Source organism: Diabrotica undecimpunctata, chromosome 1, assembly GCF_040954645.1.
Source record: "Diabrotica undecimpunctata isolate CICGRU chromosome 1, icDiaUnde3, whole genome shotgun sequence".
NCBI classification, from domain to species: domain Eukaryota; kingdom Metazoa; phylum Arthropoda; class Insecta; order Coleoptera; family Chrysomelidae; genus Diabrotica; species Diabrotica undecimpunctata.
In genome coordinates this window covers 179346669-179372296 of record NC_092803.1, presented here as the reverse complement: position 1 = coordinate 179372296, position 25628 = coordinate 179346669, and the positions used below count along the sequence as shown (strand labels likewise).

Sequence of the window (25628 nt, the reverse complement as noted above, 5' to 3'; positions counted from 1 at the left end):
GCTTTAGCAACTCTGAATTTACTTTATCGATGTCTCGTCTGGAATCTTGAATTGCTTCTCTAGTAAGTGCTAGACTTGCCCTTTTTAAAATATTCTTAGTTTTATGGTTGTTTTTGTGTCCACAAAAACAACCATAAAACTAAGAATATTTTAAAAAGGGCAAGTCTAGCACTTACTAGAGAAGCAATTCAAGATTCCAGACGAGACATCGATAAAGTAAATTCAGAGTTGCTAAAGCTATATCTCACACTAAGTAACAAAGTACATCCGATTATGTGGAACATCTTCGACAAACTCACAAACTTTCGATCGGAGACAGATGCTGATCTCACCAAGAAAAAACAAATCAAAAAGTTTGAGAAATTGATACTACAACAACGACCAAAAAATAAGGAACTACCAACAACAGAATCCAATAATTTAGTCTACAATTTCTCAAATCTTACTTTGGATGAAGCTACAAATAGTGTCCTTTCCAAAGGGTTTAATTTTGCCATTGCATCGACACGTATTCCCATCGAAAACATCATTAGCGAAGTGGAAACGACTATCACTAAATTACCATCAGAAACAGCCGAGATTATTAGACAAGACGTATCACAAATATTAAGAACAGCCAAGCCTCCGAAAAAGAATCTAACTTACGAAGAAAAGAAAGCCTTGAAGAATATACAACAAAACAAAGACATTATCGTTCTTCCAGCTGACAAGGGTAACGCTACTGTCATAATGAACATTGAAGACTACGACACAAAAATAAAAAACATTCTAAACGATAGTGCATATCAAAAAATCGCAACAGACCCAACAACGTATCTGGAGAAAACAACGAAAGCCAAAATACAAGCGTCAAACATCAAGAAAGAACAACAGTTCCAGCTTATTCCACGAGAAAAGTCGTCAAGATGTCCAAAACTGTACGGTTTACCTAAAGTACATAAGGCAGAGCTACCATTACGACCAATAGTCAGCTCTATTGGATCACCGATACAATCACTGGCAAAATTTCTGGCTGACCAGCTACAACCATATGCGGAGGAAGCGGATTCTTACGTCAAGAACGCAAGCCACTTTATCGACCGTATCAAGGACGTTATTCTGGAACCTGAACACTTATTAGTGAGCTTTGATGTAATCTCATTATTCACCAATGTCCCAGTAGAAGAAACATTAGAAATTATACATAGAAAATATCCAATACCACAGGATACACTAAACTTAACGAGGCATTGCTTAAACAACACCTACTTCATCTACAAGGACCAGAGGTACAAACAAGTCGAAGGAGCACCGATGGGTTCACCACTGTCCCCCGTAATAGCCAACCTTTTTATGCAAGATATGGAATCAAAAGCAATAGAAACAGCAGAGCATAAACCCAAACTGTGGCTTAGGTATGTTGACGACACATTTATTATCTGGACGCACGGAGAAGAGAAACTTAATAAATTTCTACAACACATTAACAATATCCATCCAAAAATACAGTTTACCATGGAACGGGAGAATAACCAACAACTTCCATTCCTAGATGTGTTAGTTATTAAGAAAGAAGATGGAAGCATAGGACATACAGTATACCGAAAACCAACCCATACTGACAGGTACTTACACGCAGACTCACACCATCATCCTGCACAATTAAATTCGGTAATAAAAACCTTAATAACAAGATCTGAGAAACTGGCAGATGAGGACCATAAGAATGAAGAAATGCACAAAGTCAAAACAAGTCTAAGAAAAAATGGTTTCTCCATGTTCATGATTGAAAAAGCACATAAATCCCGAAACAACAGCAAAGATCCAGAAAAAGAAGAAAAACCAGTCGGTAAAACTATCCTGCCCTATATAAAGGGTACGACAGACAAAATCAGCAGAGTTCTAAGAAAAAACAAAATAGAAACTATTTTTAACACCGACAGAAAAATAGCAACCATATTACCATCAGCAAAAACAAAAGTTGCATTAGAAAATCAAGGCGTATACAGGATCCCGTGTGAAGACTGCGATAAATCGTACATCGGACAAACAAATCGAAGGATACAGGTTAGACGCGAAGAACATCGAAACGCCATCGAAAGAAAAGAAAAAACTTCATCCCTAGCACAACATGTCATAAACACAGGACATAAAATAGACTTAAATGGAACAACAATGCTAGCCAACATCGAAAATAAGGCCAAACGTGTAATCAGAGAAGCCATAGAGATCGAAAAACATCCGAAAAATTTAAACACCAGAGATGATGCCCAAAGACTCCCAAATACGTGGAAAACAATTCTGCAGAAAAACGTAAAAATTAAAATAGCGAAGAAGACCACGCCCACTCTGCGCACAGGACCAATGACAAGAAGCGCAACAAGATATTTAAACTCAGCGTGCAGCGACCGAGAAATCAGTTCGCCTGTAACATCAAGACGAAGCAGAATCTGACTTGACAATGGCAAGTGTGACCTTGCCGAAACGTCGTCAAAACAATGGTTTTTCTAAAAACCAAAAATATTTAACGCGGAGTCAAACCCGGAAAACAACTGAAACCATATATATATATATATATATATATATATATATATATATATATATATATATATATATATATATATATATATATATATATATATATATATATACCCGGTATTTAGGCGTTCGACGCCCTTCCGGTAGGGATCTATGGAGGAGTATCACCTAGCCGCAAGCCACTGTTCCACCATAGGCCGATCAGTTACCAGCATATTCTAGACTAAGCCGCAGATTCATTTTAGAATTTTAAACTGCTGCGTTAGCCTTTTTGTTTTCTGCACACCCAGCCGGGGATCGAACTGACATCTCTCGCATTGAAGCGAAGGAGAAGCCAGCCGCCCAGCCCGCTTGGCTATCCGATCGACGAGGTTATGAATAAGATGTCTAAAGATACAAAATATGAGAACAGAGAATATTACGCAGAATATATGGTGAACGGCAAACAGAGGGACGATGGTAGAGAAGAACTAATAACCAACTGATTTCAAAAAATGTGGTCAACTGGTTTGGAAATTTTCAAAAAATGTGCAATAAGTACAATTATAAGAGTAAGAAGACTATAATGTTTAGGAAATGAGAGATTAGTTAAAAATATTGCATGGAAAAAACCTGATCTAAAAAGAAGAACGGACAGACTCAGACGAACATAAACAGAGGTGGTAACGGATGATTTAAAAGAAAATAAGTCGAAAATTGGAAAGAAAGGTTATGGACAGAAGATATTGGAGAAAGATAACAGTTAGCTAAAGGCCTACAAGGTCTGTAGATAGCATTGAATTAAAATATCGCTAATATTATATTGTTGTTTAACACAAATTAGGAAAGCATGGGCAGTTTGTTTTAAATACTTCAGTTTACAGCGTAAGAAAAAGATAACTAGAAAAAGATCAATGTCAAGGTGAAGATACTTCTGGTTAAACAATATGTGGGTGTGGCTGAAGGACACCAATCATTAGATACACATATTTAATTCATCAGTGTAAAGAATATACCTACATAACCTTGATAATTTTGAAACTTTTTAAAAGAAGACGAAAAATAATTTTCCTTAAAAACTTTTCCTACTGTTATATGTCTATGTTGTTAGTAATTAAGCTAACTCATTTGTTACATAGTGCTATATAGATATTTACAAGCAAAACAAAAGAGTCAGCTTTTTAATTATTATTAATTAATAAACATCTGGGCTACAAGTTTTTATTAAACAGCTTGAAGTGTTTTGGAACATGTATTAATATTTCTATGGAGATATATTGTTTAAAAACATCTGTGTTACTAGTTTTTATATATACAAAATGTTATACAAGACTATAACATCTTGTATATATGCGAAATAATATTATTTATATGGACAAGTATTACTAGTAGCAATTGGGAAAGACATATGTGCCGCAATTTTAATTGTATTATGCATTCATTAAATAATACTCACATCGTTTGTACACGCTAACAGTAATCCTAATTTTATCACACAAAAATACACTCACGCCAATCCTCTCAGAATCATTCTACTAGAACATAGTGTTGATGACTAAATAATTGAAGCTACGCCTGAATTTTTTAAATTTCAATCAACTCAAACACCCGAAATAACATAACTAAATATATGTATAGAGGCCAGATCTTAAGTGGGAAATAAAACGCTGTTTAATAATAATAAAAAGATTATCCTCAATACTATAAAGTTTTATCCGTGATCGTGTCATTTTTTCTATTTAATAGATAAAATATATCACATTTATTAATATTAAATTTTTATGTAAAGCTGTATATTATGCCTTATGAAGCATGTTTTTGTATTTTTGCCACACTATACCATAATTCAATCCATTGCATTTACTTGAATTTACTTGGAGTATATGGTGGTAAGCTGAAGACTAATTTAAAGACAGAACGGCAGATTCCTTGCACAATCTATCTATATTATAATCTAAATTATAAACTGTAAGAACTTATTTACTATATAGTCAGTACGTAGGTGAGAGATACATAGTTTGTTTATATTTTATGCAGTTCAAAGGAGATGGCGTTTACGCATTCGTGTCCAGTCTGTAGTGAGAAACTTGAATAAGAAGCTTGCCTTTATGTATTCGACATTTTCATTACCCTGTCCCTCTCTGATGAGATTCTAATTAGGAAAATTGCTTCTAGAAAATTTAATATAAAATATGATAAAAAGCAGACAACCTAAATGGAAAAGAGTGTTGTTTATACATTCTTTCGATAAAAATTCAGTTGCCCTTGATGTAATTTTAGAGACTCCCTCACTAGATATACATCTAAAGGAAGTTGTTACTTGTGTTTTTAAGCTAACACAGCTTCAGTATGTTAAACATGCTGATCTGACTCACTAAATGTCATAATAAATAATGTGAGTAAACAGATCGAAATAAAATAAAACAAAATTGGAAAAATCATAAGACTAAGTACCTGAAATGACTAAATTCATACAAAATATTTACTGTTTCTAATAACCAAGCTGCACTTAAGACGCTTGAGATTACAGCTATAGAATCTGCTACAGCTCGAAACTGCAAAAAGTCCACTAAGTAATAATGGGATAAGACAGGGAGATTTCCTGAGTCCTCTATTGTTCAACCTGGTTATGGATGAAATAATAAAAAACTAAGAACTAAAAAAGGATATCAAATGTGAGAAAAACAACTTAAAATAATTTGCTATGCAGACGACGCAATACCATTCTCTCAAAGTGCAAATTTACTAAGATGTAAATTGAAGCTGGAAGATCAAATAATAGAACAAGTGATGGAGTTTAAATATCTAGGCATGACATTATCTAGCTACGGAAAGCTCGAAAAGAAGTAGAAGATCGTTAGAGCACACAGAACCACAGGTTGCCTTTAACATCCAAAGTCCACATTTATGCGTTATCTATATTTCAAATTTAAACTTTACAGAGATATGAACTTTACCCAAATTTGACAAAAAATGTAAAATAATACAGTAGTAGATTATACTACGATAAACAAAAAGCAAAAAACAACGATAATAATATGACCTTTTCCAAATAGAAATTTATTAGTGAACTTTTTTCTTGTTTTTGATGACAAGTGATACACTGATTGTTACACTGATAAATTAAAAGATACTATCCGGACAGGTGTGAAATAGACTGACTCTCTCGTGTTTAATGTACACTAGTGATATGATGTTGAGTATGAGATACTAAAATCGAATAAAAGCAAAGACTGGAACAGTGGAGACAAACTCTTGAAGAAAAAGTGTTAAAAAGCTTAGCAGAACAACGAGAGAGTATCTAGAATGTTCATATAAAGACAGAGGTAATACTACACATAATTATGACAACTTTGGGTATGAAAAAGAATAGTTTTAAATATCTAAGAGCAGTATTGATAGAAATCAGGAGCTAAATAGGGTTTAGGAATAAAAAATTCCTAAACAAACTAAAACACAAATTCTATAAAATTGTTATAAGGCGAGCTATTATGTATGATACTTATAATGTTGGGCACTGAAGAAGAAAAAAGAGCAGCAAGTGTATATCACAGAATTAACAAAGATTCAATGGATGAATAAAATCATAAAAAAAGAATAAAATTGGAATGTGATATATTAGGGAAGGGAAAATTTTCAACTTAAAAATAATATTAATCAATAGTTCCATGGCTAACTCTTTGCAAAGCATAGATTTATAATCATTCTTATACAATATACAATATCATTGTCCGCTTAAATCCTTATTTACAATTTTGTTTTCTATGAAAAACACACATATTTCATCAGGTAGATCTATTTTTCTTTCTACAAGTCATTATACATGTCATAATCATAACCGGAAGAACTTATTGCATATAGATTTAAAATCTTCGAAAAGATGTCGTTATTGCTTAATGTGTTGGTTGCAGTGACATATCTATATCATTATAGTTTATTGGTGTTATATCTATTTTTAAATATCAATTATATAAATAAAGCATAAAGTGACTAATATTAGGTAAACCTTCCAAAACATTCCTCTATTTTGACGTAACGACTTCCTTTATGTAATGGAATAGATTCTGATAATAGTTTATTTTTAGCTCTTATTTACCTATTACTAATTTCTTGTTTATAAGCAATATCTACATAATATACATGTATTTAACATTTATTAGAAAATTTTTGATTTCCAATTTCAATGAATTTCAATACGATTAATAAACAAAATTTATTTAATCAGTTTTCATTCATATATCTGGATCCTTTTAATTACAGATGCCAATTATTTATTAGATTTTATTATATGTTAGGGTTCTTATTTGAAATTAGAAATAACTTTATTTTTAACTAGTGTTCAATAAGAAACAGGAGTAGAAGGATGTAAAAAAATTCAAATATGTTTAATGCAACTAAATATTTTACTCGTATAAACATATCAATTAGAAATATTAATGTTCCTGTCTTGAAAAAAATTAAACTGCGTAGCACAAAAAGTAAATTAGCCTTAACAATTAACAGATACCAATTTATGATAGACGAACCAGATGATAGACGAACATATGCAAGATCAAACAGAGAAGTAAAAAATTTAGTAACTAAAGCAAAAAATATTTCCTGGGAAAGTAAATGCGAAGAACTCAACAAATATATAGGGTCAACAAGATCAAGAGAAGCATAGAAAACGGTAAAAAATCTGAGAACAAACAGAAAAGAAACGAGTAGAATAGATTTAATAGAAGAAAGATCTTGGATCGAACACTACTCACAACTTTTGACTGAAACAAGACCTCAATTCACGAACATCAGTACAACAACATATGAACTGGAATTCAGTGAAGACGATGAAATAACAGTACAGGAAGTCGAGAATGCAATACAAACTCTAAAAAATCGGAAGTCATGCGGACCACAAGGTATACCAAATGAATTATTAAAACATAGCCCACTAGTATTACGGGAATTACTGGCGTATGTCTTCACCTTATTCTATAATGGACACGACTTACCACCGGAGTGGACAAAAGCACATATTAACAACATCTACAAAAAAGGCGATAGAAAGAATTGTTCAAACTACAGGGGGCTAAGTGTCAAAAATTCACTCTCAAGACTGTATGGAAAAATAATAAAAAACAAAATTGAAAAAGAGATGACAGATGTTGAAGAACAGAATGACTTTCGTGCAGGCAGATCCTGTATGGACAGTATCTCTCTAAAGCAAGTTATCGAGAAAAGATTAGCCCACAACCTTTCAACTCATATAGTCTTTATAGATCTGACAAAGGCATACGATAGTGTACCACTTTCAATGCTTTGGGTAGCAATGGAAAAACAAGGAATAAGCAAAAAAAAATGTACAAGCAGTACAACAGCTCTACAAAAATATAACGGCAAACATTAAAACTGGAAATAGATTAACTAGAGAAATTCCTATTAGTAAGGGCCTAAAGCAAGGCTGCTGCATAGCACCTACACTCTTCAAAATATATCTAAATGAGGCACTCTCAGTGTGGACAAGAAAGTGCTGCAATATGAACATTCCAATCGGAGATGATAGATTGTACACGATACACTTCGCTGACGACCAAGCCATTCTAGCTGAAGACGAGAGTGATGTAGGCTACATGCTTAGAAAACTGGAAGATGAGTATACCAAATGGGGCCTCACAATTAATATACAAAAAACTGAGTACTTAGTTGTAGGAGAAAAACCAGAAAGCCTACAAATCGAAACGGGAACTATAAAACCAAAAGACAATTTTAAATACTTGGTAGTCCAAATAACATCAAAAGCAGGAAGTAGCGAAGAAATACACTCCAGGATTGGCCAAGCAAGATCAGCCACCAGACAGCTACACGGACTATTATGGAATAAAAAAATAACAAAAGAAAATAAAAGAAGAATTTATGAAACAATAATAGAAAGTATTGGGCTGTACGGCGCCGAACTCTGGGAAATAAACCAAAGAAATAAATCAAAAATTAAGGCCATGGAAATGAACTACTGGAGACGATGTTGCCAGCTCACTAGACTTGATAGGGTGAGAAACGAATATATTCGGAGAGAAATGGAAATCGATCTAGACATAATAGACACAATCGAAGCCAAAAGACTAACTGGTATGGACACCTTCAGAGAATGCCTGAAAATAGATGGCCAAAAAAAAATAGAAGAATGGACTCCGCCAACTAGAAGAAAACGAGGTAGACCAAGACGATCCTGGAGAGACGATGTCGACGATGCAATGACCGCCAGAGATCTAACAACTGAAGATTACTTCGACAAAAACGCTGGAAATTAGGATGCGAGAAGCGGCGCCAGCTGTAGAAGACTCGCTTGTTATATATACCAATTTATTAAAATTAACAAAATAAAACCTTACAAATTAATTTTATTATTTGTTTCGTTGCAAAATATATGCCTCTGCAATATTGTTCTCGAAATACATGATTAGCTTTTAGTTCTGAAATGTCCCTAATATTCTGCAATGTACAGTGGTAACTTTTCAAATTGACACACTGTATATTAATACAATCAAAAACATCTATTTAATACACTTCATTGTACGCGATACATATGACACTTATTGTCACCATATCCTGAAGAGAATGTCGATAACCATCATATTCATCACCTCACATGTGAATAGTGAATATCCTTGAAAATGCTGATGGCACTGTAAAGTAAGCTACAGTGTCATCAACAATAATCTCAATAATATACAATAGTAATATAATGTGAAATACTTCTTAAAAAAATCAAGCAGACATATACGGAAAATAAAATGGAGTAGAACACCCTCTATATTGAAACAAATCCAGCCAACCATAACAGATTTAAATTGTCCAAAAAGGAGAAAAATACATTTATTATACGACTATTATTGCGCCGTGTTCACACTACTATATTCCAAAGTATTTAATGTCTTGTGGAAATCCACGATTGTGTTTTAATCATAACTCTTTATTTATCAGATATTTAAAGAGTACCTACACTTTGCTGACAAAATAAAAAGATAAACCTACAGAAAATCCTAAATTTGATGATAAAGTTTGATGATAAACAATGAGCAAGTTGTCAAGACACATTAAACCTATATAAAAAAAAATAAATTAACTATGATAAACTACTATTTGTGATTATAATAATTTGTGTTTAAATACAAAAATAATGTCTTAAGAACATACTAAGAGAACTAGCGTCCTCACTATCACAATAAATGTTTTATTTGAGACGATAGTGATGTATTATTAATGCGTATACTCACGGTTACTTATACGAACTTGACCCTAAACACTTGAAGAACTTGGGCGTCTGCAGGATACTGAAATAATCTGGGCAGACAGACAGGTTTTGTTTCTAATACATTTTAAATGGTCTTTTTATTTTTGGTCGGCATCCGTTGCCACTTAGTTTATCATGTGTTTGGAGTAATCTATATTGTGCTGGTATTTGTGTTTAACGATATGAGTTTAAGTAAATATTAAAGCGATTATTTAAGAGAGTTCAAATAAAATTACAATTTGTTTAATAATCTATATTTAAGGAAGTAAGAAATGATAAATTAAAAACAAATATTTTGGCGTGGTAAATGGTGAAGAAAGTAGATAAAATCGTGACGGTTTATAAGTAAGTATGTACTAGATTCGACGGATACTGAATTTTAATCCAGTGAAATTTTATTCAATTTTATAAAAATTAGTCTCAGATCACAGTTGTTTCGATGCCATTACGATTACAGCTTTCGGGAGTGAATTATTCCAACGTGTTTCCTTTTCTTCTTACTATATTTCTACCAGACTCATATTATTATTTAATTTTACTTACATAATATAAAAGTTTTGTAAAGAATTATTCGAAATGGTCGACTGTGTTAAGTTCAACGCCAAGTTCAAGTTTTTTCGGGTGCTATGAATGAGTTATGAGGAATATAAAGCAATAAAAAAGATTTATATTCCTTATTGCATTAATCTTTGTCAACAAAACAACCTTATAGTATTTTGGTCTGATATTGCTTCGTAACATTATTCCAGACTTTATAATGGTTGGTGCTGGTTGCATCAATTATGTACCAAGACAAGATTTACACTTTCAAAGTGTTCCACAAGCTCGTTCAGTAAAAAAATTTAGCTCATTATTTTCTGCCCTATTAAGAAAGAACCCCGTATCTCCACTATAGCGAGTTTTGAGAAAAACGCGATTAAAGATTTTTGTTTAATCCCTTGTGCTTTTGGTACAATAATAACATAAAATCATTTAGGGTAGAGTGTGTAACATCGTAGTTAACTTTTTTCAAAAAAAACATACGGGCTAACAAAGCAAAGAATTATGTCAAGTTTACTTAGCTGAAACCACGTATTATCCAAATTTGTCTTAATCTTGGTTTTAACTATGTAATTATTATAAAATTTATATAACTGCCTCGAAAGGCAAAACATTTAAATATTTTAATAATATTTTTTATAAACATTTGTTGAAAAAAACATAAGTATTTACGAAAAACGTTTATTTAAAAATACAAAATGAAAATTATTATTAATCGTTAGTTGGCAATTCTTCCCAAAATTGATGGCGGTTCGCCGGTATAATTTGACCTACGTTTTTAAATATTTGTTTTTGTTTTTTTTTGTTTTTTTTTTTGTTGTTTTTTTCTCTTCTTAGCAATCCCAGAAGGTGTCGTCACAGGTGTGGGGTCCTTTATCCCAGATTTTAACACTCTGGGCTGCAAAAAGTCCATCTCTATCAACTCCTCGCTATCATCAATCTTCTTCTTCTTCTTAAAGTGCCTATCCGTTCCGGATGTTGGCGATCATCACGGCTATCTTTACTTTGTTTATTGCAGCGCGTAACAGTTCAGTGGTAGTCGTGTTATACCACTTTCGTAAATTTTGAAGCCAGGAAATGCGTCTTCTTCCCGGTCCTCTCTTACCATTTACTTTCCCTTGGAGAATCAGCTGGAGAAGGCCGTAACGTTCTTGATTTCTCATTACATGTCCTAGATATTCCAACTTTTTAGTTTTGACGGTCATGAGGATTTCACATTCTTTCCCCATTCTACGCAGGACCTCCACATTAGTAACTCTGTCAACCCAGGATATACGTAAGATGCGCCTATAACACCACATTTCGAAAGCTTCGAGCCGATTCATAGATGCAACAGTCAGTGTCCATGCTTCCATTCCGTAGAGCAGAACTGTGAATATGTAGCAGTTCAATAGACGGCATTTTGTTTTTAATGATATGTCTCAACTGTTGAAAATGGTTCTCATTCTAACGAATGCTGCCTTTGCTTTTATTATTCGCTGTTTAATTTCTGTTGAGTGGTCCCATTGGCTATTTCAATTGGTGCCTAGATATGTATATTGCTCGACTCTTTCGATATTCTGTTGGTTGATTGTAAGTTGAGCGTTTAGTATTGGTTTTTTACTAATTGTCATAAATTTGGTTTTCTTTATGTTAAGAGCTAGTCCGTATCTGTTGCTGACTTCTGTTATGCGATTTGTTAATATATCTGTAAGTCATTCAGATTATCGGCAAAATCTATAGTGTCATCTGCATATCTAATGTTATTCAACCATTCACCGTTTATTAGTATTCCTTTCGCACAACCGTCTAAAGCTTCCTTAAATACCCATTCAGAATAAATATTGAACAACAATGGAGACAAAATATAGCCCTATCGTACTCCACGTTCTATTGCAATTTTATCAGTTAACTGGTCTTCTATTTTGATTTTGCCCGTTTGATTGTAGTAAATGTTTCTGATAATTCTAGAATCTTGGGGAAATAATGGCTGAAATAGTTAAAGGAATTGGAAAAGTAAGAATAAACACTGAAAAATGACCAAAATAAACACTGCTGTAAGCTTAGTTTTATTCCCATCTACAAAAAACGATCATCAACAGATTGCACTAATTATTGCACAGTAGCACCAATCTCCCGTTTTTGGAAAAAAATGGTAGAAAAAAATAATTTATGAAAAGAATGATAGTTAAAAGAAATGTAGCTGGCAAACGATCTAAAGAAAGATTTTCATCTCAATGGTTAGATCAAATAATAAAGAACAGACTAGTTACTCATTCTTAGAAGTAGAGCAATATAGACAAAAAAAATAAATGGAGAGAAATGTCAACCAAATGGCATAATGTCACATCCTAATGAAACACAAAGGATAAAGGAGAAGGAGGAGAATTCTGGAATTGACAAGCAAATCGTTAATGAATGCAAACATATTTGCATTATATTATTTTTTAGATTAGTAACATAGGTGGTTTCTTTTATTGTCTCGGGAATTGCTCTTTAACAAAATAGCAAAATATGTCTAAATTGATCATCCAATTTAAGATTTTAATTTGACACATAACTTTAACTTTATTTCCAGTAAATGACCGTTTTGGAGTGTAAATTTCCTGTTTACGACTGATTTTTTTGTAAATTTATTTATAGTTTCCTCTGAACCAATCTACTGCACTTTTTGACTTAAACCTAGGTTTGCTTTTACTTGGGGGGGGGGGTTGAGGGTAGAAAGCCACCCCAAATATACTTTGAGTTATTTGCCAGTGAATATGTTCTATTTTTCAAAATAAACATCACGTTTTCAGACGTTTTTCACAAATAATTTAAAAAGTAAGCATTTATCGTTAAAATAAAAATGTTTCTTATAAAACAGCCAGTAAAATGATGTACTTGTCTATAGACCCATACAAGCAAAGCTGCAGTTCATGAAAAATATGTTCTTATTTGTCAAATTTCAAATCGAATATTTTAACGTGAAATAACCAAAAAATTACGCACTTTTCGGGAAAAACTTATTCAATCTTTTTGAAAGTGTAAAAAATTTATCTTTTGCTTTTAAAAAAGTTTTTAGCATCAAAACTAAGCGAGTTACGCTCAAAATAAAGTTGGTTCCAAAACATCGTGAAAATCACCACCTAATTTTGAAGTGAAGGGTAAGTATAACCTAAATCCAAATTTCCACGCAAATCGGTAGAGACAAAGTATTCAATGACATTGTTTACTTAATGACATTATAACTAATCTAGGAGGTGAGATTTAGAGGTTAAACTGTGATAAAATCGTAAATTATGTTGTTTAATGTTAGTTGGCTCTTATTCACTTCATTAAAAGATGATTAATTTTCAACCGCAAAAATTAAAAGCAACCAACGGCACGAGTCCAAAAGTGAAGTGGAGGGTAAGTAAAACCTAAATCCAAATTTTCATGCAATTCGGTGGTGACATAGAAAATTACAGGATATCACCGTATTTCACGTTCATATCCTGACATATTGACCATTTTATTTATTTTGCCCCCAGTCTCATATCTAAAATTTATAAATGTTTTTATATAAAGTTTATATATCTGCACGATTTCGTTGTTGTTAATTTTTTGTGGTTTTTTAAATTGGTAATTAATGAAATTGAACGTTTTAATCGTATACCTATTGCACTGCGTTGTTTATATTTCTATTTGGTATTTCCATATTTTCTTTAACTCTACCTCTTTATGATTTGAACATTTTTGTCTAAATGTATAGAATAATTTTCTAAGTTCTAGTAATATATAATTTAAGACAGTTAGCTTGCCTTTGAAAAGACTAAAATAAATTGATTATTTAATTGTGTAATGATTTAGACAACAATGTTTATTTTATATATGAAAAGAGGCATCATGAGGACATCATAATCAAACACTCAAAGTGTTTGTAATAATAACATACGGCGAATAGTAGAAGGTATGTTATTATTATGAAAATTATTGCTTAAAACTAATATTGATTTAAAAACAAGCTGATGTGTTATGATATTTGTTTACCGAGAAATAATATTAATTTGGTATTTTATAAGATAAATTACAAATTAGTCATTACAGTGCAAATAATTTCAAGAAACCTCAAAGTTAAATAAAACGTTAAAGATATTTATAAATAACTCACCACAAATTAATTAAACTTCTATTATTGCAAAAAAAATATATGGACCGAGATAATTTATAGAAAATACAATTATTGGGGAAACTGCAAACGATTTGGGAATAACGTTGTATAATACGTTTCAAATAGATTAAGGAAAAATGCAATAAACAGAAATAAATAGGGAAAATATATACAAAAAAAATTAATATATAAACTATGAATGTGATAGACTAAATTAAGCAAACCAATATTAAAATTTGACAACAAAGGGATACGAAAAAAAGTTTGGTCAGTTGGAGATATATGCCAGGGCATAAAATAAATAGAAAATATTTTAAAATGTGTAATCCGACGTCAAGCAAAAATCTGCTACAAACCCAGCTACAAACATCTTCTACGAGATCTATTACACTACAATGGCCAAAAACAATGGCGAGTAATTGGTAATTAACTTGATGGAAACTACGTCAAGAAAAGACGAAAAAGTGAATACTAAGCAAAATAGCAATACATACATTCTACCATCAAAACAGATGGTTCTTAAGAATATTTTGTTGCAATCTTCAAAAATCTTTAGAAAAAAATATAGATACCTTATAGAAGAGATGTATTTATACAGATGGAAGCTAAAAATGCAATGGGTTTAAAAAGGGAACAAAGATAAGGTACTTCAGTGCATAAGTAAACAAAAAGAATTATTAAACATAATCAAAGAAAGTAAAATTGGTAGGTGAAAGACCTAAATTACTCAGAATCATAAGAGGATCAGTAAGAAGATGCCAGAACTTATGAGGAAAAGATCTGAGGAGATAGTTTGTCCGCTCATCCGCAGAGTTCTTTCGACCAGCACTTTCCAAAGCTACAGTTGCCATTTGGATTGCCACCCTTTGAAAGGAGACGGCGCAATAAAAAGAAGAATCTTCAAGCTAGATAATAAATGTAAAGATATATTAGATGAAAGGAATGGAGTATTCTTCATAAAAATTGATGACTAGGATATATATCAAGATCAAATGAAAAATTTCACTCAAACGAACCATACTATCTCTGGTTGTGCGAAATATGAGTAAAGAAAACCAAAAAAACCCTCAAATACGGTGGTACTACCAATGACGATGATAATTAGTAAATTGGTAGAAACAGGATAAATGTAAGATCTCTAGACTATACTATACGTATAGAAAATTAAACAACATCTAAATATAGTAGACCAGAGCAATTATATCCAAAGGCTGTGGCAACAAATGAATAAATTAATTACGAGACAACAGAGCTAATAATAGGAAAAGCAAGACACAACAAGGAAATGGTTTAATAATGCCAAGAAAAACTAGAAGACATCGAAATATTATGTTTCAACAAGAAACAACAGACAGTAAAGAAAACTATACAATATCAAGACGAGAAACAAAAAAACTAATTAGTGAAGAAGTGAAGAAGTGAAAATGAATAGACAACAGCCAAATAGTGAATCATATTACAAATTGGTGTCAAATGAAAAGAGATGCTTCAGACTTAACTACATGTCAGTACTCTGGAAAAATAAAGGTGAAAAATAATCCACAAAAAAGAGCTGCTCCAAACATACACCAAGAGGAAGAATATGGAGGGGATATATACCTTGGGGAGAACCTTCTGGTAGGGAGCCCCCAAATAGATGAAACATTAAAACCAATTAACAAATTGAAGAACGCAAAAGCTCCAGGATCCGACAATATCTCGACCGAATTCCGTAAGTACGGAGGAAAAACTTTACATAGACAATTACACAAACGAATGTGGAACATAATAGAAAATGATAACACTTATATGGAACAAAGAGAAAATATCAACAAAATGGCACAAAATTATAATAATCCTTATCCATAAAATGGGAGACAAAGCCAAGTGCTCTATTTATAGAAACATGTCCCTACATAATACAGCTTACAAAATCCTATCTAACATCTTAATAAGTAGGCTAACACCTTTTGTAGAAAATTTCACAGGGGAATACAAAGCGGGATTTAGAAAAGATTAGTATTAAATAGAACTATTCATAATCTTTTCATAGATTTCCAACAATGATACGACAGCATTAAAAGGGATCAGATGTTAAATGCAATGGCAGAACTTTCAGTTCCAAAAAAACTTATCCAGCTCTTTAAAATATGGGCAAATGGCTGTAGATCCAGAGTACGGATAGGTAACAAACTATCAGAATCGTTTGAATTAATAGTGGTCTGAAATAAGGAGACGCGCTGTCACCTCTCCTCTTTAATATAATTTTGGAGAAAGTAGTAAGAACAGCACAAATTAGAATAGAACTACTGACAGTAAATGCACCAAAATTACTACTGTCAGACGCGGATGACATTGCCATTGTTGAAAACCAAACATCGTCATGAATGTAAAGAAAACTTTCAACAAATAGATACTGACTAGACCGGTGCTCTTGCAGGGTATGAGAAAAATCCTCAGAAGGATCTTCAGACCCTATAATGACACGAATACAAACCAACACCGAATGAGAACAAATACCGAGGTCAAATAAATAAATTGGGCTAGCGATGTAGTCCAAGAGATTAACTCCCAACGTCTAAGATGGGCTTGACCATATTTATAGGCTCCCTAATAATCGCCTTGCCAAGTTAATCTGGGAGGAGGAGCTCCGACCAGGAGAGGGAAATTGGGAAGTTGCAGTGGAGAGAATATATGGTCAGATTTAAGAACAATGTATTAAGTGGGCTACCCACTAACACAAATATCATGGGCGACCGTGTGAGATGGAAACAAGAGTAGTCAGTCAAAACTCTCCCTGGGTTGTAGTACTACGAGAAGAAGACAACGAAGAAGAAGAAGAACTAGACTATACTGCGTCTGAAAACACAGGATAATACAGGGTAACACAGGATGTTAAGAAAATCGGTGTTGCCACCTGGAAAATTCAAGCAAGGGACAGAGCAGAAATCTTGAGAGGTTCGAGGTTCCTTAAGAGCTATAGCACCCTGATGATATTGATAATGAATCTTCTTCAATACAAAGTGTGCTATCATGCATATCCAAATCGAATATGATAAATGTTTTTAGTTCCTATATACCAAAACTAAAAACTGAAGTACCGATAAAAAAAAGTTTAATGATTATCAGTGTATACATTAAAGGGCAATATCTTGTTGTATTCATCTATATAAAGGATGGTTAGTCGAATACAGATAAATGGGTTTGGCTAACAAAAAATCCAAGACAAATAGACAACGATGATCATAATATATAACAGTTAATAACAATAAGACAAATAATAAAGCTCTTACTAACATTTTCCAATTTTATAAATCTTTCTGATGATATTAAAATCAAGCATGGGGAACGACAGGGATATATACTAACTATCAGCCTTGCTGTTTAACTGAGAAAATCTTTCAAAAAGCAGAAGATGTTGAAGCCGGAATTCGAATTAACGAAGAATGAATCCATAACATCCGATATGCGGATGACACGGTGGAATTCGCTGACAGTTATGAAGCCCTCCAGTAGTTAATGAATACAATCACAGAAGTGAGTCAGAGATATAGGACTTTCACTGAACATTAAGAAAACCACATGTATGATGATATCTAAGAAGGAACAGCAAATTGAAATCAGTGTGAATAGTCAACCAATAGAAAGGATAAAAACATACACCTACCTTGGTACGAACGTCAATGAAAATTGGGACCATTCCCTAGAAATCAAATCTAGAATAGGAAAGAAGATTTGCCTTTCAAAAAATGACTACGCTATTCAAATGCCACGATTTATCAGTACCCATAAAAATAAGGTTACTACGATGTTATATCTTTCTTATATTTTTGTACGGAGTTGAGTCGTGGACTCTCACAGACGCTACCTGTAAGAAAATTGAGGCTTTCGAAATATGGCTTTATCGTAGAATCCTGAAGATATCCTATACCGACCGACCACGTTACTAACCACGACGTTTTTCTAAGAATGGAAAAAGGAAAAGAGTTGTTAACCACAATAAAAACAGTCAAAATTGAATACCTCGGTCACATCATGAGGAACAGCGAAAGATATGGGTTGCTGCAATTAATTCTTCAGGGAAAAGTAGAAGGAAAACGAGGAGCAGGAAGTCGTAGAATTTCCTGGCTGAAAAATCTACGTACGTGGTTCAACAGAACAACCACAAATGTTTTCAGAGCCGCAGTTAGTAAAATACAGATTGCTATGATGGTTGTTAACATCCGAAACGGATAGGCACTAGAAGAAGGAGAAGGTAAATCCTTCTGATTAACAGAGTTTACCAATATGTATTAAATTTATTAATTCAGTAGCTGTATAAATTTTAGACCAACCATATCCATAGACCAAGTATAAACTGTTACTTCCTGATGCTAAAATTTTGAATGACATTAACAATCTTTAATTCAAGAATTTTAATAAAACCAACATTATCTAATCTCACCTTAAAACTTAATTAAACTCTAGGCTACAGTAATATTTGAAATTAAACGAAATCAACGACATTAACGAATTACTTTATATCTACAAGCATCAAATAATAAACAAAAGAAAAATTAGAGAGTCGAAAGAAAAAATGATAAATAGGTACGAAGCCGGTACTGGTGAAAATACCAATAAAACAGTCCATAGCCGCTATAAACAAACTTAACTGGATCATACTGTTAGCCAACGTCCAATGAGAATCCGATACTAAAAGACGAATATAAAGAATGTGTTCTAAAAATTATGAAATGCATTTTTGGCCTGAACAAACCAGATTTAAAAAAAAAAAACGTTGTACAGCACGCATCAAAACAAGTTTTGAAATATTAATGTAAGTGAATCTTAGAGGCATATTTGGCCATAAATAAATTAATACCGATAAAACCTATTCGAAGTTAACCAACACTAATTATTAAAAGTGATTATTCCGGATTCAAACAAATAATTTTTGATCTACAAATCTTGCATTCAAACAAAATAATTACTTCTACTTACCTCGTTACACCGGATCGAAGTGATAAAACCTATAGTTGTGAGTGACGATGACGGTAACTAAGCAGTAACCAAGGTTTTTATATAATCTGCAATCTTGCGTCTGCCCTTTAGGTAAAGCGTTATCGCTGTACTATTGCGAAAATGATTAAATTTTATCGTCTTATAATGCATTATGTACTTTGGATTACCTTTATCAGATATGGAGTAGGAAAACACTACAGTTCTAATAGAAATATGTTTATTTGTAGAATTTTAAAACATTGTTATCGTAATGAGTAAAATCAATACGTTTTGTTGTGTTATTATTATCCGATTTGTCAAAATCAATATTTTACGTCTTGAAGTATTATGCCAATGTGCTAAGCGAATGTAAATTAGATTTATATTTGTAAATATCTATTATAAAGAAAGCAAAGATCTATTTTTAAACGGAAGCAACTTGAGCAGGTATACGATGTAAAACACAAAAAAACAAAAACTTATTCCAATCCCAGTCCTAATTGGAAATTGGGATTAACATACTTAAAGCTCCGTGGATGAAAATATACAATTAAGTAGCTAACTTTAAAGATCCTAATTTTAATGAAGTAGTTACAGAACCTCATAGAATCATCAGTTTAAACCAATGATCTTTTTTCTGTGTGAGAGTGGAAATCTTTTAAAGATCATACCAGGTAAAACGCACCTGGCGTGAGTTGAATTCAGATTAGATGAAGTACATCCGAATGCATTTCCTCTTTTGGGGAATCTTGCTCCCGGATGTATCAATGGTGCCCCGCCTACCAAGTAAAACGACTCCCGGTTTACACGCATGGCACGTCTTTCCAGACCGTTCAATAGCACGCGCAGCCATCCATATCTCTTTTCTCTTTTTTACTATCTAAGTTAATATTTATATTTGTCCTTGCTGTACTTCTCTTTCGAAAATTTCTTTCTTTTGTATTATTTTTGTGATTGCATTCAAAACATCCTTTAAATCATCCTTTCTCCTTCCCATAACCCTCCTTCCTCCACTAAATTTCCCCCTTCATTAAGTAATATATATTACATTTAAATTCACAATGCTCAGCTGTCACATTAACTCCACAGTCTGCACAGTTACCATCTGTTGCTTTGCCTATTCTTTCGAGATCTTTCGAGGCTCTGATCGATCCATTTACCATTAAAAATTGTGTACAGGTTAGTTCGTGCTCTTGTAATTGTAGTTGATTGACTCCTCCACATTCGGGATTAGCACCCTCGTCCACGTATACCTCCGTTAATTTTTTCATACTTCTTACCACATTCTTATTGTTTCCCTTCTTTCTTATTTTTTTTTTTCTGATCATCCTTGCCGTATGTTCTTGATCTTTCTTTTGTCTGCAGGTCTATTGGTGATACTACCGCTAGTGAGAGTCCTTTTATTTTATTTCTTTAACATTTAATTTGTATTTTGAGATTCCCTTCAGCTGTTTATTTGCGTTCTTTAATTTGAACCCTGCTATTTGTAACATCTATCTGCTTCTACTTCTTGCACCAATAGTACAAACGTCTTATATTCTTTTTTTATCAGAATATTTCCCCATTTTTTTTTATTTTCTAAATTTAGGAGCACCATCGCTTTCCTATAGTTTTCCATTAGGTTCTTGATCTAATATACAGATTACATTTAGGTTTTTGTTTTCTTCATTTTTGATCTCACTTATCGCTTTATCCAAGTCTGTTGCTGCTTGAAATTGTTTTTTTGTCATTTTCTGCTACAAGGGTCGCATAAACCACTCTTGTGTTTAGGTTGTTTTTATACCTGCTTGATTTTAATTTACTAGTGACATCGCCTGTGCTTCCTTTGAATTCTTTTAATATTTTTTCAGGTTCGGTATGACGAAGTTTATTGTATTATGTAACTTTCTATTCTTTTTTCTCTTATCCTAATTACGTCCTTGTGACCCTTCGGCATTATTTCTCTTCTTTCTGTAATTTTAGCAATTTTAGATACTGTTTCGGGCTGTTCTTCCCCAGTATTATTCATAAATTCTTTTTCTGTCATTTCTTAATCTAATAGTATTCCGACATAGTAGAACGATTCCGAGTAGAACGATTTCCCCTTCTATTTTTATTATTCATGAATTTAATTCTCCTACTATATCTTCTACATTCGATTGCACTCCCCTTTATTCTTTATGTACTTATGTCTTAATCTTTTGTTTTTTGTTCGTATCCTTCTATTTTTCCGCGCAATCGTTTATATGATTTATACAGTTGTTGTAGGTATCATATTTTTCAGCTCTGTTCTTGTATTGAAATACTCTTTAGTCACGCCTAGTAGCGTTTATGATGCCTTAAAAGGTCCTTCCATTGTTTCTCTGATATAATTGAGTTATTCACTTTTAAACTCTTCTTCTTCTTCGCAGACCTTTGCTTCCTTATTACAGCTTTGGTCATTTGGGTTTTTTCCTGTAACAAAAATATCGATTTCCTTGCAATTTTTATTCATTTCCGCGTAGTTATTTATCCCCAGGTTAATAAATGAAATTGAACACAATGATTTATCAAAGACCCAAGGAGAATTGTTAGCATGAGGCATAAACACGAAAAACAGCAGTAATATAGTAGCAACAGAGATGGAATGCCTGCGACGATGCTGCAGAGTAACAAGAATGGATAGGAGAAGTAATGACGAAATAAAGCAAAGAACATCAATAGAAACAGACATACTAACATACATAGAACAAAAAAGATTAAAGTGATATGGACATGTCAGAAGAACTAGTGACAACAGATGGATAAAAAAAATAACTGAATGGAGCCCCATAGGACGGAGGAAAAGAGGACGACCCCGAAAATCCTGTAGGAACGAAGTAGACGACGCCATGAGTAAGAGAGGTCTAAACGATGGAGAATGGGAAAACAGAGAGAGAGATGGAAACGATTGAGCGAGGGAAGGCAGTGAATACTGTAGAATCCCTGAATATATATAACTATGAATCCGCTCGAGATTTCAGAGATACGATGTTATAGGCTTATCCTACATCCTGTATTTGCCGAGTTACCAATGCTGAATTCCCGTACAGAATAGAGAAGGAATGTGAAGATTCTGGTTAAAATCAAAACTCAAAAGTTATAAAATGACAAAAGACAAAAAGAAAGAAGACTTATTTCCTAGCAAAATCTACGAAAATAATATATCACAACTACCACTGAGGTGCTTCAAACAAAATAAAGAAATGGTTCTATTTTCTGTGGCATTTTTGTTATTTGCTATTTTTATTGAGAAATCACCACATTTTTTTTAAAAATACGTTTATTTTAAAGTTTTGATTTTCTCAATTCAGTTAAATTTTTTTAAACGTCTTTTCAATAGAAATTGTACTTATTTCATTAAAAACAGTAAATAAAGTAAGGAAAGACATGATCATCGCCAACAACCGAAACGCTTAGATACCGTAAGAATAAGATTACTAATGTAATTTATTGGCCTACCTTCCAGTCTCTTTGGCAATCTCTGAGTACCTCCCCCCTTAATTTATGAAATTATCCAGCCGTGCAATTTTTGATTCATTTTGTGTTCAGAATATTCACAGATGAAAAACAAGTGTATGAAGCAACTTCATCACAAAAACTGCCTGAATATATATAACTGGCAGTTGATTAAAAATTTTCTTTAAACTTTTAACAATTATTATGTTGTATACGAGTATATTTCTAACGTGATCTCTTTTGAGCACGATTTCGTTGGGCAATCCGCCCATTATACACGTAAGGCGATTGTTAGTAATATTAACTTTAAAAATGGTACCGTATTTGGGATTACAATGGGCACCTGATGTATAAATTTCATATACATTATGGAAACATTATGGCGCCATTAAAATAATTAGTATGTTTTCAGTCCTTGTACGTATATTTTGAAATTTAGTAATAGTAACATAATCGACGATAGTTGATATAAGAGTTCCAATTTTTTGTAATTTGCTCAGTGATATCTGATTGATTTTGCAAGACAGTATCATTTTTTTATTTACTTAAATACATCATTTAAGTATTGCATCTAGGTCAACATATCTGGGTAAAAAATGGCGAAACGTAAGTTACAAATCAAAAATGGTTCTTTTAAAACAACAGAGTTTAAATAATATACAGATATTTTTGTTAATATTTTTTTGTACTTAATATGTAATTATAGATTTCGTAGTAATCAAATTGGATTATCAAGATCATTTTAAAAATTTTTTGGTAATTTTGAAAGTGCGATTATATTAACTATTTGGTATAAAATGTATATATATATATATATATATATATATATATATATATATATATATATATATTGCTTTGTTTCTACTTCTTTCTTTATGTATTTGTTTATAAAAAATTATACCTAGTTATATTTATTTTGAATTATTAATTAATGAAACAAAAAAATTTTTTTTGAGCTAGCTCAAATTGGTAGTAAATAATCTCAGGGTTTTACGACATTCAATCACAGAAATGCAAAACCAATACGCAGAAGAAGCTCATGGATAAATAAAAGTCAAAAATAAAATATAACCGTATATTAAAAAAAATGTTTCTACCAAAGAAATAAACACAAATTTTATGACAGCATAAATTGCAAAAAACAAACAATATATGAAAAGATTATGTATTATAAATATAAAAAGGTATATAAAAAATACCGCAAGATATTTTAAAATAGAAAGTTACCCAGTATAGATACAATAATGAGTTAGGGTTGCAAGAAATAATTTAAAAATATTACGAAATTGTTTATGTAAAAGTTCCAGTCAAAATACACTGAAGTCTTTATACGCCGATGAAACGGAAGTACTCGCAACGCAGAATGTTGTTAGAATGAAATATAGAGGTATATCTGAATACCTTGGAACAATTTTTATTTACAATGTCGGATACTATTATGTGAGCACTTACAATTGATATCACTTATCACTGAATTTAATTTTAACTTTTCAAAAAATATTACTTTGTACTTGTTACTTTTGCGAATGCCTACAAGGATTATGGTTAACGAAGAACGACACTTTTTTACTTTTTTTTTTCTTAAACACAAAATGCTCCTTTCAGCTATCGGGAATCAACTCTCCACACTTTCTCTACACTTACTGTCGTTTAATTTCATTCCAAAAACTTTCTTGGCTAAACACCTCCTTCCATTAATAACTTTTCTTTCTTTTCATTGGTCAAAACAAATATGCCTCTTTCTTTATTTCAACGTCTTCACATATCCCAGTCGTAAGTACTTTAACATTTTCTAAGAACTCCAAATTCCCGACTTATTTCAAACCTTTTTCGTTATTCTTACGTTCAAACACAAATTGTTTTTAAATGCACGTTTAAACCAATAAACAATTCCATGAATATTATCGATTACATTACACATATGTTAACAAAGACAACTCTATACTGGTTAAAACCAATACCTATGTTATCAATAGACAGATAAATAGATATTTTACATTTTAAATGCAAGAAACAAATATTTTTTAAAAAGCTACTTTAACGTATCAACAAAATCCAAAGTCAATGTATCAGCTACAATGGAGCTGCTAACCCTTTGCATAGACAACATTTATTTTTCAATTAGATAATGATTTTTATAGGCAAAATTTCGGATTAGCGACGGGTTCATCCTTATCTCCATTATTATCAGATGTATTCATGGAGGATTTCGAACAAAACAAACCTACCACAATATGGTGGAGATATGTAGAAAGTGTGTTCTCCTTTTGGTCTTACGAACCAGAATCATTGAATAAATTTGTGATGGATATGAAGAATCAATCAAATTGGATGCTTTAGATTAAAACACATTTTATAAACAGCTTCTTTCTCCATATAAATTAAGATATTTTTAATTTTTATTTTTATTTAATAACAAAATACGAATACAAATAAACCACACACTTTCAATCAAAGAAAAAAAATGAAAATTAATTTCATTACGTTATGTCTAACAGCTGATTGTCATATGCTAGATACTTTTCGACGAATCAAAATTAAAGTTTTTTCAAACTGACCTTGAAAACTAGAAAATCCTATATTTTTAGAGGACTTGATCAAATTCAGGATATAACCTCGTATACTGTCAATTTTTTGGTTTGATTTAACTAACGTGATCAAATATTTGACCGTGTGATACGGACTTAAAATTTTGTTTTAAAACTGTTAGTTTAAGGTTAATATACGTTATTGTAAATCAATATATTCATAAAACATATCTATTTATAATAATTTTTAATAACAAAAAGTGTATAC

General features: G+C 32.2%; 1 protein-coding gene and 1 long non-coding RNA gene across 7 annotated transcripts in view; one reads left to right on the top strand and one right to left on the bottom strand.

Moving 5' to 3' along the window:
• The window catches only part of LOC140432637 (uncharacterized), a 37014-nt gene extending 17481 nt beyond the window's left edge, over positions 1-19533 (bottom strand). The window contains exon 1 of one of the 3 annotated variants that reach the window (XR_011949824.1): positions 19377-19533. This is a non-coding gene — a long non-coding RNA (uncharacterized lncRNA). Of the gene's footprint in view, positions 1-3952; positions 4106-9749; positions 9907-19376 lie in introns of those variants that run through there. The other 2 variants (XR_011949825.1, XR_011949826.1) reach the window with 2 other exon arrangements.
• Positions 1-25628, top strand: part of Glut1 (Glucose transporter 1) — a 481871-nt gene that overhangs the window by 379180 nt on the left and 77063 nt on the right. The window lies entirely within an intron of this gene.